Source organism: Balaenoptera musculus, chromosome 9, assembly GCF_009873245.2.
Source record: "Balaenoptera musculus isolate JJ_BM4_2016_0621 chromosome 9, mBalMus1.pri.v3, whole genome shotgun sequence".
Classification (NCBI taxonomy): domain Eukaryota; kingdom Metazoa; phylum Chordata; class Mammalia; order Artiodactyla; family Balaenopteridae; genus Balaenoptera; species Balaenoptera musculus.
In genome coordinates this window covers 62,619,845-62,636,184 of record NC_045793.1, presented here as the reverse complement: position 1 = coordinate 62,636,184, position 16,340 = coordinate 62,619,845, and the positions used below count along the sequence as shown (strand labels likewise).

The 16,340-nt window shown below is 35.9% G+C and overlaps 1 protein-coding gene and 1 pseudogene across 3 annotated transcripts in view; both read right to left on the bottom strand.

Annotated features, from left to right (window-relative positions):
* Positions 1 to 16,340, bottom strand: part of UMAD1 (UBAP1-MVB12-associated (UMA) domain containing 1) — a 235,681-nt gene that overhangs the window by 119,816 nt on the left and 99,525 nt on the right. The window lies entirely within an intron of this gene.
* Positions 12,822 to 14,604, bottom strand: LOC118901122 (annotated as a pseudogene).

The following is a 16,340-nucleotide window of genomic DNA, read 5'->3' as shown; positions in this document are numbered from 1 at the left end:
CATGAGACGAGGCAGACAGATTTTTCTCCTCTTTGCACACTGATTAAAAAAAAGTGCCACCAGATGTGAAAGGGAAAATTTAGACTCCAAATTCTGAAATTTAATCTAGCAATAAAGAAGCACCAAATTCTGAAGACACAGTGTACGTCAGCTATCTGCCATCCCACCATTTCCTCCTTTAAATGTGCTCTTGATTAGAGGCAGCCTGCAACATTTTTTTACTTTGGTTAACAAGGTTTCTTTTACTTTAGTGAGCACTACTGGTGAAGGAAAACAGGACTTCTTTGCTTTCAAAGGAGCTGGTGGTGGTCAGATAAGTGAGAAACTCAATTTTGTAAGTGGAGAGATTTCACTTTACTAGTGATATTTCTGACAGAGGTTTTTAAAAGAAAGAAGTACCTGTGTTTAATCCCCACTTTACAGATGCATAGATGCTTATCCTACCTGGAAGTGAGCAGAAAAGCAGTGAGGGAACAGGTCAAATTAGGCCTTAAGGCACAGACTAAAGACATGGGATTTTATTTTGAGATAGATTTAAAGCCAGTGGAGGGTTTTGAACACAGGAATGACACAATCTCACTTATACTGAAAAAAAAAAAAAAAAAAATCACTCCAGCAACTGTGTGAAAAAAGGTTGTACAAATAGAATAGAATATTATGCTGCTAATAAATGAATGAGATAAATCTGTAAGTTGCTAAGGAAAGATGTGCAAAACATATAGTTAAGTCATAAGCTAAGATGCAGAACAGTATACGCAGAGTATGATCCTCTTTGTGGAAACAAGCATACACATGCACCAGATTTCTCAAAATTTAAAGCCAAAGTATTTTCATACCCAAGTTGTTCTAAACATACTTAAAAGTTTTCTAATAAATATTTTGGGTATTCATTTCAAACTTAAGTTCACTGAAATTAAATTTTAATGGAATTAAACAAAATTTAAATGAAGTTAAAAATTCAGTACCTTAGCCACATTTCAAGGGCTCCATAGCCACGTGTGGCTAGAGTCTACGTTACTGGACAAAGCAGATCTAACAACTGTAGAAAACATATAGGAAAGGTTAAACCTGTTTCTGGGGCTTAGAACTGAGGGCAAGGGATGGGCCTTTTACTTCTCAACTTTATGCCTTCTGCCACATAATAAGCATATATATTTTTTTTCAAATTAAAAAGGCAGGGGCAGATGCAAGTTGTAAGGGATCTGAAGCTTATACAATTTTTAAAGCCCTTCTGAAAAAGAATACAAAATTATGAATACAAAATTATACAAGAAAGTGAAAATGCATTTAGAAGTGACCAAAATTTACAAATTTTAAACACTTGAAAATAGCACAAACATCACAAAACCCAGAAAAATATCATCCTATTTTTATTAATTAATCATCTGGCAAACCTCTATAATACTTTTTTTTCCCTAAAATTTTTGACTATCCACATTTTGACAAATGACAATTTTATAATATACTTTTCCACATATAAAATTAAAGAATAATTTAATGTTTCTTCTAATTGTGGTACAGGAACATAGTTGTTTAGAAATATATATCTAGGAAAGGTTCCTTTAACTTCACAACTCAAGTCAATTTTTAGGATCATTGTCAAATTTGGGAAAACTTCTATAAAGTTACTTTCATATGTGAGCTGCAAAACATCAGGGTGTTTCAGTTTCTTATGTAGCAACTAATCCCAAATATTCTTCAAATTGCAGGCACTCATTAACTATAAAGCTGATTGCAGACACATATTGTGAAGTTTTTTGTTAACTTTCTCCATATCGTGGACAAATCAGCAAGAAACATAACTCTTTTCCCGATATATTCATATCATTCATCCCTCTGTGTTAACTAGATCTTCAAACAATCATCAAGCCTATTTATTCTATTTGAAATTTCTTCTTCTCAAATGAATTACTGCTTTGGGGATAATCTGAATTTTTTTTTACAATATACTTTTGGTCATCAGAATAGTTTCTATTTATTTCACCATTTATTTTTATTGCTTTAGTTTTATGTTCCATTATCTGAACTTTCTCAGTTCTTTAATAAATAAAGGTAGTGGTAAAAAAAAGAAGTAACCCTTCATATATGTTTAAATTGGGAATCTGTAATTTCTCAGTTGTCTTACTGAAACACTCCTGAAACATCTTTTAAACTGCAGTTAAAGTCGTATATTCCCAGCTCAACTTCCCTTTAAGCCAGATCCAAAAAAAATGCCTGTGATCACTCCAGAGCAATCTAAGATGTGAAGAAATGTGATGGAAGGAGGGTCAGGGCAGAAAAGGGACAGCAATCTTAACTAATTGTGTTTTAAATATCTTAAAATTCTTCAAATTTTGCAAGACCATATGGCCCTGTGAATACACAGCTAGCGATCTTCCCAGGGCCTTGGAGGGGGGCCTGTGCAAGGAAGGGGCCCTGAAACCTAAATCCCAGTCAATCAGCTTCTGGTAAACTTGCCTCTGATTACAGGTAAACAGAGGAGTCAGAAGACCCAGTTTAAGCCAAAGGTCCTTAGCTTAAGGAGTTCGGCGTTTCTCCCCACCTGTCCCTCCACCTCCACAGTGAATATTCAATTTCAGGCTGAAGTACACTTCCAGGAGGTCTTAGAGCAAACTCTAACCTTCCTTCCTACTTGGCACAGCTAAAATTGCTTCATCTCAGTTTTTGCCAAAGTTGAAGTCCATATAAGTTGAAATCTTAACCAAAAATTTCTGACTGTTTTTCAGAAACTTCTTCAGTTTCAGTTTCAGCAATCCATTGTTTTGATTGATGCATCCAGCCTCTCTCTCTCTAAAGCTCGGGAAACGTTAGCCCTATCTTAATGTAAAAACTCTGAAAGTCTCATTTGCCCCATAGATCCATTAAAAAAAACTCATTTATAAGGGCTAAAGCCACGACACATATAGTTGGGACGGGCAATAGTCATCACAGAGCTCCATACTTCATTAGTGGAAGTAATGTAACTAGTGGTACAACATAGGAAACGGTAATGAGGACATTATAGTCACACTGCTCAGCTGTGTACACAAAAGGAAGCCTGCACAACATTGAACAATCTATAAAGTAGCAGTCAAAACTGGCTTCTTCCACAATTAAAGCTGTTTTCAGTTTCTCTTTACGATTCATCTTTTATTTTTAACATAGAGAATCCCAAGCTCTTATTGGGGGTCACTACTTCTTAAATATTTTATTGACACTATTTATTATCTCCATTTACCCTCTAACTCTTGGAAGTCCAGCAATAGGTTTTAGTTATGGCTTTCACCGAATTCTGTCAAATCTGAAAAATACACATAGTTAAGAACACGAACTCTTAAGAGCCAAACTGACTGGGTTCAAATCCCAGCTCAGCCACTTTCTACCCGTGGTTTTGAGCAAGTCACTTAACTTCTCTGTGCCTCAGTTATCTCATCTGTAAAACAGGGATAAAATAATACCCCATAGAGATGCTGTGAGCAGTAAATGAATTCGTGTTCATAAATACTGAGAGCAGCGCCTGATACACACTCGGGCTGCACACGTTTGTTAAATATAAGAAAAATATGAATCACGTGTAATATGAAATGGGAGTGATCAGAGAAGCTAAAATCAAGATATTCACACTAATTTGAGTGTTTTACTATCTCCCATCATGTTGTAAACTCCAAACTGCCAAAGACAGTTAATTCAAATTTAAAAGCACAAACACAATTCTGAGCCAAATAAACAACCTGTACATTATCAATCCTTTACCTATCTCTGATCACAGGTAATCAAACATTGACAAGCAGCTTGGGCTAGTAGAGTCTGATGTATGTGAAATGGACTCTAGCTGGGAAGCTTTAGGCACATCATTTAATTTCTTGGAACTTCATTTTCCATATTTGGGCAAATGGGTATAACGCTGTCTGAACTTCTTAAGATATGTGCTAAAATCCCATTATATAAAACACACATAAAGAGCTATTATGTGGCCCAGCATCTAGCAGATGCTCATTAAATAGTAGTTATTATTATTGTTGTAACTGACCATTATTCTACTCCATTAACATTCCTCTTTCTATATTATACTACATATTAAAGATGGTTGCCCCTCACCATTCTAGCAATATAATTAAGAAAATCTATCTTCCCTATTCACTTTTGTTAAAACTGTCAAACATAATCAATGTCTGACCTTGTCCTGGACTAAGATTGAATAACATTGGTGAAAGAGATCCTTCATGGATATTTATGAATGCAAATGTGACACACAAGGTCCTTTCATTAGTACTTAACGTTATTAAAGTTTTTACAGAACTTAGATAAACTATCACAGAAAAGAATAATTACAGCTTAGATTTCTGCATAATAACAGTTTCAGTTTATGCCACCTTTTGTGAGAACTTTCAAAATCTTAACATATACTACTCTGTGAATATTTTCATTACATCTGCATATTAGATCAGAGCAGATATATGCCTGGTTTTATTTTAGAAAAATATGAGGCTAAAGATTTATGACTTGCCCTCCTAAACATACCAAGAAGGGAATTCACATAATTTCTCACTATTTCTGGAGGAAACCTTTGCTGCCAGTACTGAGAATGTTATAAAATTAAATATTAAAGGCTCGAATTGCTAAATATTCTATAAGCTATGAAAAAAATACTTACCGACTCCCATTTCTGGAAAATGCATCAACTAATGTCCCTCAAATATTTTCCCTTGGATTAAATGGAAACAGTTCAAACCCAAAGAAGACACATAGCTTTAACCTGGAATGTTGGCTGTTAGAGTGTGTGTTGCTGGAAAGTAATTAAACCACCTTATATTCTTACTTAAGTGAGATTATAAAAACCCAGAAAAGAGTCCTTCAAGAAAAAAAAATGTCAAAACAATTTAAATTCATTTAACACATTAAATCTCACTGTATTTATTGTGGAATTGTTACAGCATTCATTTTAACTTAAAAAAAAAGTAACTGATAGATATTTTCCTTGGAATCCCACGCAATTTTTCTTCAAATCCATTATAAAATACCAACACCAAGAATGGAAAGGCTATAGGCTAGAACTTTCAGAAGCGCTAGCAAGGGAAATTTTTGAAAAACAAAACAGAAAAAAGCAAATATAGAAATTAATGTAATCACACTGATTTAAGAGGAGCCAAGGATGGAGGAAAATCTTGTATGATGGGACGTCTCTAGCACAGCGATAAAATGGGATGCAAAGGGGTATTTGGAGTGTAGGAAGTTGGGTGTTAGATTCATTGATGACCATGCCTGGTTCTAGGCTGACAGAGCTAAATCCCAAAGTATTATTGAACTAATAAATATTATAATTCTTCTCCCTAAATTTTTAATTTAAAAAATAATTTTAAAAACTTAAACATATATTAAAATGTACTACTATTTTCAGAAGAGCAACATGATATATAGCATTTGAACAGCTATGAAAAGGTAAAATATATTTCACAAACTTTGGTAAATAGGTGCATCAGCATTATGACTGTATTATTAATATACCGCCACAGCACAATGCTGATTACTTTGCTAAAAATATAAATCCAAGGCAAAGATAAGTCCTATCTCACCTGCTCCCTTTAAAAAAATTTATAGCAGCTCTAACGAGATTGAGTGATTAATTCATATTGCAATTCTGGGATTGGTCATCTAGTTCTGTAGCAGCAGCAATATCAAAATGTCATCATTAGTTCCATAATATTTCTATAAATCTGTATTTTATAAATAGGTACTGAATTTATATTATGTTCTAATCCATGGAACAGAATTTGGTTTCACCTTATGACATAAACAGGTATATAATAAAACATAAATAAAATATTTAATTTTATATATAAAATAAAACATAATGCATACAATAAAACATATAATGCCTTATTAGATGATTATACTTTGTTTTCCTATTTTTGGGCCCAGAAACAGCATATTCTCTAATAATTTAATGATTCAGATTTAATTTCTGTACTTTCTTCCAAGAGCACAGCAAACTTTCCTTTTCCTTCAAGGAAAATTACCTGTTAAACTGAAAATAATGGCAGCCGAATTTTTAGTTATAGAGAGAAACAGTTTCAGAGAGAAACTCAGGAAGCAACAATGAAGATTTCCCATTTCTCAAAACCTTGACCTAGTGGGCTCAGCGCTTCACATGAAAGGACCAAAACCTTCCGTCTCCACTCTGTTTTGAGTTACTACCCTGGCAGCCTTTCTGGCAGTTTCAATTGGTTAAAAGAATTTTTTTATTTCTGAGCAAAAATATATTTCATAATTGCTAAGTATCACAATAACCCAAGATTTGAAGCTTTCTGAGTAACACTGTAGAGCCGTGGAAGAAAACCCATGATCTACTACCTGGTGACCTTTCTAAGTCACTGGATATTTTTGAGCCTCAGTTTTCCTCATTCATAAACCAGGATAAAAGCATTTGCTCTGCCTTGTTCTAGGGATTTCTGAAAGGATCAAATAAAGAGTTATAAAGGAAAAAGGGTGAGTGACTTTTCTAAATGATAACTTCAAAAAAAATATCAATACTTCTGAGCAAAGCAAGGCTAGAGTTGTCCTCTGCCCTAGAACAGACATCAAAACACCACTACATAATATCCTCCCAAGGCAACTCCAAAACAATAGTAGGATTTATCAACCCCTTGCATCTCTATTATTTAGGAAAAGAGTCCTCATGGCCTACGGGCTAGTGAAGGTATCTCATTACTATTTCTCACCATGCACTTGAAGCCCACTTTGCCTATTGAACAATCAACACCATTTCTAATTAGATATATGAAGTATCAAAAACATGGCAATAACTTTCAGTAACAATTTACACACACACAACACACATATACAAACACTCCATTTTTAAGAAGGGATATAAACATCTTAAAAAAATTCTTTTAAATCTACAGGACCTTAATCCCTGAAGATAGCAATAAAAAAAGGGGACTGTTTGTGTAAATTGTACCCAAATAATGAGACATTTCCAAGTTTGTGTTTGAAGTTCTTTAAACAAGGTGGTCTTTTTAGTGAGCTGAGATAAAAATTTAAAACATTTTAGGGACAGAGCATTTGGTTGGCATTCTGCCACTTTCTACACCAGATAATTTCAGTTGCTGCTATTTGTCTCATATGTTTTTTATTCTCCCTCTAGGGAAGTCAAAGCCTTTTCACTTGCAGGCAAATTTTACTATAGCTCTGGTAACTACTTTACAAGGTGATAAGCATTCACAAGAGGCTTTTATTAGGCTGGTAGCAAAAGCAAAAACTATGTGCACATATTTAGACAACATGTGTGAAATGGAAAACTTTAAACATATGAGAGCTCCAAGTTAACCTACTAAAACTGCATATCCCATGAAAAATCTGGGGGTAGAAAAAAGAAACATGCTAAATAGCCTCAAATATAACTGACTGTATATTTTCCTTGCCTTCAACTCAACATAACAGCTTGTTTAATTAACTATGTCAACTAATGCATATGCTAACTCATTGCTATCTGATTTTGCCCAGAGAATGTTTCCCTCCATCACTTTTCCAAATGATTTTACCAAGTTAGAACAGAAACTCTTGCTTTTATCATGTTTCTTCCATTCGGTTCCATGAGTAGTGTCCCAAAGAAATAAATGGTCTGAACTCTATGGTACAATTACGCTATGAGGGCAACCAAGCATTCAAACATGAGACTATTAGTTAAGACACAATTAAAGTTCAAAAGTACTATACTAATCAGAGAAAGAAAAGATGATCAGTTATCATAAACGTACCAGTCATGAGGGGCCTTAAGGTAGGCCTTGGATTCTAGATAAGACTTGAGTAAGAGGAGAGAATAACAGCCTGGGAAATGACAAAAATAATGTGCCAGCATGATCAGCTTCCAGGGCTCAGAGAGACTGAGCAGGAGCTCTGATGAGGGGCAGTGGAAAATGTGGGGAAACAGACCGTTTGTTGGAAATCACTGCACTAGACTAGTTTTACACATCATTAAGTAAAACAGACTCAGTGATGTTCAAGTCTCCTTCCACTACTTGTAAGTGTATATCATAAATCTAATAAAATAAACTCTCCTTGCTTTGTAAAGATACAGCGCTTTTCCTGACAACATAACTTTTTCTGACCTGTCCACTAGACTGTAGGCTTACCAAGAATGAGTTCCACCTTATACCCCCAGAGGTTGGTTCCAGTGTACAGCACATAAGCAGGGACCAAAATAAATGCTTCCTGAATGCTACAGCATAGAGTGCAGGATTAGAAAATGAACTTTCTTGCCACAGAGTAATAAAAGTATAACCTTTCTCAGTTTGTCACTGATATGTACATCCCATAAGGAGAACAGAATTTCTCAAAGTAACATCACAATGTAATTAGAAATCAGAAAGAAGAAGCAGTAAGAATCTCAAAAAGGAAGATTTATGAGACAACCTACAGAATGGGAAAAAATAATTGCAAATCATATATCTGATAGACTTGTATCTAGAATATATAAAGAACTCTTATAACTCAATAATAAAAACATAAATAGCCAAGTTAAAAATAAGGAAAAAATCTGAATAATCATTGGTCCAATGAAAATATACAAATGGCCAAAAAGCACATGAAAAAATGCTCAACATCATTAGCCATCAGGTAAATGCAAATCAAAGCCATAATAAGATACTACATCATATCCACTAGGATGACTACAAGCAAAAAGACAGACAGGCAAGATCTTTTTTGACCCACCTCCTAGAGTAATGAAAATAAAAACAAAAATAAACAAATGGGATCTAATTAAACTTAAAAGCTTTTACACAGCAAAGGAAACAATAAACAAGATGAAAAGACAACCCTCAGAATGGGAGAAAATATTTGCAAACGAAGCAACTGACAAGGGATTAATCTCCAAAATATACAAGCAGCTCATGCAGCTTAGTATCAAAAAAGAAACAAACAAGCCAATCAAAAAATGGGCAGAAGACCTAAATAAACATTTCTCCAAAGAAGACATACAGAGGGCCAACAAACACATGAAAAGATGCTCAACATCACTAATTATTAGAGAAATGCAAAACAAAACTACAATGAGGTATCACCTCACACCAGTCAGAACGGTCACCATCAGAAAATCTATGAACAATAAATGCTGGAGAGGGTGTGGAGAAAAGGGAACCTTCCTACAACTGTTGGTGGGAATGTAAATTGATACAGCCACTATGGAGAACAGTATGGAGGCTCCTTAAAAAACTAAAAACAAAACTACCATATGATCCAGCAATTCCACTCCTGGGCATATACCTGGAGAATACCATAATTCAAAAAGATACATGCACCCCAATGTTCACTGCAGCACTATTTACAATAGCCAGGGCATGGAAGCAACCTAAATATCCGTCAACAGAAGAATGCATAAAGAAGATGTGGTACATATATACAATAGAATATTACTCAGCCATAAAAAGGAATGAAATTGGGTCATTGTAGAGATGCGGATGGACCTACAGGCTGTCATACAGAGTGAAGTAAGTCAGAAAGAGAAAAACAAATATCGTATAACATTGCTTATATGTGGAATCTAGAAAAATGATACAGATGAACTTATTTGCAAAGCAGAAATAGAGACACAGACATAGAGAACGGACGTACGGATAACAGGGGGAGAAGGGGGGACAGGATGAATTGGGAGATTGGGATTGATATATATACTCTATTATGTATAAAATAGAAAAGTAATGAGAACCTACTGTATAGCACAGGGAACTCTACTCGATGCTCTGTGGTGACCTAAACAGGAAGGAAATCCAAAAAAGAGGGGATATATGTATATGTATAGCTGATTCACTTTGCTGTACAGCAGAAACTAACACAACACTGTAAAGCAAGTATACTCCAATAAAAATTAATTAAACAAGAAAAAACAGACAGACAGACAGTAACAATTAGTATTAGCCAGGATACTGAGAAATTGGAACTTGCACACACTGCACTTAGGACTGTAAAATGGGCCAGTCCCTTTGAAAAACAGTCTGGAGTTTTTCAAATGATTAAACATAGAGTTACCATAAGACCCAGCAGTTGCACTCCTTGGTATATACACAAGAGAAATGAAAACATATATACTCAAAAACCTGTACACAAATATTCACAGCAGCATTATTAATATTAGCCAAAAAGTAGATATAATCTGAATGTCTATTAACTGATGAATGAATAAACAAAATGTAGTATAGCCATACAATGGAATATTATTCGGCAATAAAAAAGAATGGAATAATAATACATGTTCCAACATGGATGAACCTTGAAAAGTAAAAGAAGTAAAGGACCCAGCCACAAAAGAAGTAAAATAAGCCAGTCAGAAAAGATCAAATATACTGTATGATTTCACTAGGTGAAATGTCCAGAAAATGGAAATCTATAGAGGCAGAAAGTTTGGGGAAAATGAAAAGTAACTGCTACTGGGTACAGAGTTTCTTTCTGAAGTGATGAAAAGGTTCTAGAGTTGCCTGTAAAACTACACAATGAGTGCTCAACTCTGTGAATATGTTAAAAGCCATTGAATTGTACACTTTAAGTAAGTTAATTTATAGTATATGAATTATATCTCAATAAAGATTTTATTAAAAAATATAGTTTCTGTTTAGGGTGATGAAAGAGTTTTGGAAATAGACAGGGGTGATGGTTTCATGACATTGTAAATGTAATTAATACCACTAAATTGTACATTTAAAATGGTTAAAATGGAAAATTTTATGTTATATATATTTTACCACAATAATTTTAAGAAAGTGAAGAATGGAAAAAAATAACTTACTTTCCCCAGTTTTAATTATGAGTAGATTCTTCCTTCAGTAGAATCACTTTGTCCAAAGTAGGAAAATCCCACATCTAAAATATTTTATCAGCCCATAGATAAAGGAAGTATTAACATGATTTCGGAAATTTTATTGAAATAAATCAATCGGTATAACATTTAAAAAATTTGTAAAAGATATTAAAATCAAATGCATTCCCTTTTCAGTTTTACAACTTATAAACTTCGTATATTTGTGGTTCTTAACCTGCCTTAACACTGTTTTTGACAGATGATGTTTGTTAACTGCTTTGCTATTTCCTGTTGTGAGGAAACTGACTGTTACACTTCAGGTTTTAACAAATAGCATTTCTACTAACCTTTGCTAATTATGCTGTGCCTGGATTTTGCGTAACATTTCACACTACATTTATTCTCCTACTTTGATTTTAGAGCAACTTATTTGTAAGAAAGTGAATTTATATACATTTCATTTTGACTCACCAGCCAAATCTGATTGTGTTGCATCTAATCCAATTCTACAGATACTTAAACAGAAATGCACATTGATGTGACTAAGCTGAATACTTAAATATACAGCACCTCTTTCAGATTTCAACAGGAATGCAGATACACAGACATACATACAGACCAAGCAAAAACAGCCTAGTGCACGCACTGTAAAAGCCATGTGCTTTACAATAAATATTTCTCTGCAAGTCTTTTCAAATACACTGAGAATTATTACTTTAACATGATTGCATTTGAATGTATAGCACTTTGATGGGTTTAGTTTAAAGCAAGTCTATTACCACAGAAAGAAGAGCAAATGTTCTACCATAGTGCCGTTTTATATGAAATAAAACATCAATATCGGAGATGAAAAAATTAAAGCATCAAACAATAGTAACTCTGTCATCAATCAAGCTTATTTCAGATAAATGAATACAGAATTTCAAATCTGTGATTACTCATACTTACATTTTTTTCACTTGACAATCCTGAAAATCACTTTACCTAAAAATTTTGGTTCTAAATGTTAGGCTCATTAATTAAAAGAATTAATCCTTCTAAGCAGTTGTCACTTAGAAAAGGCATCCTGAGAAACAGAGTAACAATACTTACATGAATTATGCCTTGATTTTTAAATTTTTTTATATTTATAAACATAAATAATATTATATATGGTGAAAATCTCATTTTCTATGATGAAAAATAAATGTTAATCTTTTTAGATGAGAAAAATAATGACTGATGCACATTGGATGCAAGGGCCAGGAGACTCCAGAAACTATATTTTTTATAAACATAAAAAAAAAAAAAACCAATACATTTATTAAGTGCACACTTTGTGAAAGACATTTTCTTAAGCATTTTACATACTTAATTTCATTTAACCCTCACAAAAATTTTGTGCAGTAGGTATTCATTATGTATAGCCACTTCATACATGAGAAAGCTAAGGATGAAGAGATTAAGTAGGCTGTGCAAATGTGCAGGAGTAAGAATTCGAACTAGGATTGAATCCAAGTCCACGCTCTTTCCATTACACCATTCTTTCTTCTACGAGTAAACATTCTATCATTTGCTAAAATAATTCAGTAGCATCGGCTGTTGCAACTGTAAAAAGGCTCGGGGAATACCAGGCATATTCCTGAAGTCTGACTGGTTAAGCTATATTACCCAGCTAGGAAGGGGAAATCATACTTAGGCAGAGAAATCCCTACTTTTCCAAGTTTGACACATCAGAACAAACAAGAAATCAAAACTAAATTAAACTCAACCTTAACATTTATATTTCTTAAAGTCCTATTAATCCAACCAGCAGAGGCATGTAATAATACATGGAAAACAGGATGCTAATTTTATAAAAACAATTTCTACTTGGATTCTGTATGTTGTATATTTCCCACTCTGTATGTATCTTGTACATGTACTTGAACATGTCTTTTATAGGTGTACATTTAAAAAAATTACTCCAAAAGAGAGCTCATCCAAGGTCATCTCATTGGTTAATTTACTTTTTAAGTTACAGTGAGGTTTGTTTTTTGGATACCAATACTTTTTTTTTTTGGCAATCTGAATTACATTTATTTTTAAACAAGTGGGGGGAATATTGAGTGTCTTGAATGTTGTGTGCAAAACTGATCCACGTCACCATCTCACCGTCACAACTGAACATGGCAAGGCGGGTACATTGGTTTCCAGCATCACAGGCAACACTGCATGTAGGTTTTTTAATGAATAATGTAAAGTTCAGTGTTAAGGCAGCTGGTACTAATGCTGCACACAGGCTTAGCTCCGTGCCCATTTCAGGAATGAGACGGTCAGCACTTGAAAACAAACTGTGAGAGAAGAAAAGAGGAGCCAGCATTATCTGACAAAAACAATGTGTCAAAATATTTTCCCTTTCACACACACAAAAAGAAATACTGGAACATTTAGAAAAACAAAGCACCATCCCGCCAACTTCAGCCTGTTCTTTAACAAATATTTCAAAATACTGATAAATAATAGTGACTGCAAGCAGAATTCCAGTGCCTGAGCCGATGGCCCCGACGGAAGTCAGCCAACACGGACAGGGCGCCGATGCACAAGCCCCCAAATGCAGCCGCCGTGGGGATGTACCTATTAAGCTCATGAACCATAGAGGTATCCCTGTGGCCCCTCATTACCATTTGCTGTTCTTTAAGCTGTTTAGCTACATCGTTGGCTGAGGAACCAGACACCTCTATCCACATCTTAGAAAAGAATGCACATGATCCCAACATGAAGATGCTATAAACAACCACATGGACAGGATCCTCAAATATGGCGCCCATGGACTCAGAAGGAGAACGGTAGTAACAAAGGCCCCCCACTGGGTAAGAACAAGCAGGTCCTCCCCAACTGACATCAGCCCACTGTCCTGGTAAATTTACTAAAAAGTTGCCTGGTAAATTTACTAAAAATCCAACTGACAGCATCTGGGAAATAACATACAGGTTGGACACCAGGGCCGACTGCAGGATGATGGGGATGTTGGAGGTGTAGAAGAGCTTGGGGTAGCTGCTGTACTGCCCTCGGTACTGGGCCGACTTAATGGGAAGATCCACACGAAATCCCTGAAAATATATAACAGCAAACACAAAACTGTAGCCATGAGGTTCATGAGATTGGGTAAATTCTGACGATAGAAAGCCTCCCTTAGAGCTCGACCTTTGTCTGTCTTGGTGGCCAGTAAATGAAAGACAGCTATGACTGCACCCTCAAACTCAGTACCTCTGCCACTGTTAATGGTAGTGGGACTAAAGGTCTTCCAGACAATGGTTTCACAGAAGTTGGTGGCAATAAAGAGGGAAATCCCAGACCCCAAGCCGTAACCCTTCTGTAGCAGCTCATCTAACAGAAGCACAATCAAACCAGCAACAAACTGAATGATGATTCAGATTCCAGCACCCATTTCAGCGGGATCCCCATACACGTCCGTCATGACATACACAATGCCTTGCCCAATGGTAATGATCATACCAGATAGTTTTGGGGCTCCAATGAATAGGGCTCTGTCTTTGGGTATATCTCCAACTTCAATGACTTTGGCTTCAGCTAACAACTGCATAATCAAACCAGATGTTACAATTGGGGATATACCCAATTCCATTAAAGTTCCTCTGTTGAATGCAAGAATAACTCTCATCCAGTAGAAAGGATCTGCAGAATCTGATGACATGATTCCAAATAGTGGTATCTGACAACATACTAAGAAGATGAAGAGTTATAGCAGTCCATAGTACCTTCTCTCTAAACTGGATTTTCCTTTCAGATTTCTGAATTTCTGGTAGAACTGCACAGAAAGGTTTGATAACTTCTAAAAATCTGATGCCCATGGCGGCAGCTAGGGCCACCCGGCGGGGCCCAGCGACCTCGGCACGGCCTTTGCTAGGGTCCCGCGGCTTGGGCCTCGGCACCCGCTCCCGACACGCTCTGGCCAGCCCCACCAATAAATTAAAAAGTCATTTTTTAGGGAAAAAAATATATATGTACATACATATATAATTATAAAGGTAATATAAGCTTACTCCAACTACACAAGAATGGGTCTAATTCTTACTGAAACACTTTTCTCTTAGCTTTCCCAACACCCATTCTCCTCAGTATTTTCCTCTTGACTCTCTGGCTGTTCTTTCTCAGTCCGTCTATGAACGTCTCCTATTCTACTCAAGTTCTAGGTTTCAGAGCTCCCTAGGGGCAGGTCCTGGGCTCTCTTTCTCAACATTCCCCCCCTAGGTGATCACATTCATTCACAAAGATGTGAATACCATCTGCACCCTGATAATCCCCAGATTTATACTGTAAGCCCAAACCTCTACTAAAAACCTCCATTACTACATAAAAGTTACTTTGTCTAAAAACTGAACTCTTGATGTTCCCCAAAACCTGTTCCTTCTCTAGACTTCTATATCCTCCACCCTATGGCTCATGCCATCGGACACTTACTTAATTCTAGGGAACCTCCTTGTCCCCATATATAATCCATCACCATATCCCCAAATACATTCTAAATGTGCTCACTTCTCTCCATTTCTACTGTCACTACTCTAGTCCAAGTGACCACTACCTCTTGCCTGGACTATTTATTATTGCTCTAGGCCATATCCTACAGATTCTCCTCTTTAATTTAAAGACCAGTGAGGTCGTTAAGTTAAAACAAACAAACAAAAAACAGATACTATCATTCCTCTATTAAAACTCCTTCAATAAATTCCCCTTGCACTTCAGAACAAAATTCAAACTGCCAAGCCTTGTATATTCTGACCTGCCTGTTCCTATCCAATTTCATCCCAGTTCTTTGCTCCTCTCTGTACTTCAGTGATACTGGTCTTCTTTCAGTTCTTCCAGTAAGCCAAAATCCTTTCTGCCTCAGGGCTTTTGCACATGCTGGTTCCTCTACCTGGAACGCTTTCCTCCACTTCTTGCCCAGCTAACTCTGACTCATCGTTCAAGTTTCAGCACAAATATCACTTCCTGAACCACCTCCTACCATAAATTAGTTCCCCCTTGTGAATTCTCTCTCACAGCATCCTTTTCTTTCGTATCACTCATTACAATCTGTAAGTAAATACATATGTGTGTGTGTGTGTGTGTGTGTATGCATACGTGCATATTAAATGCCTGGCTCTTCCACTAGGTTGTAAAATTCACGAAGACAGGGACCATGTCCATCTTGGTCACCTCTGCATAGCCAACACTTTACATAGTGTCTGCACATAATGGGTGCTTTATAAATATTTGCTGAATTAATCAATTAGTAAAAAGTCTCCTTCTCCACCAACATGCCGCTCCTGAAAGCAACCACTGTAAGTTGCTTTCCAGACATGAAAACATATGATTAAAGGGTAAAGAGTTCAGGAGATTGGTTCAAGACGGCAGAGTAGAAGGACGTGCTCTCACTTCCTCTTGCGAGAGCACCGCAATCACAAATAACTGCTGAACAATCATCGACAGGAAGATACTGGAACTCACCAAAAAAGAAACCCCACATCCAAAGACAAAGGAGAAGCCACAATGAGACGGTAGGAGAGGTACAATCACAATAAAATCAAATCCCATAACTGCTGGGTGG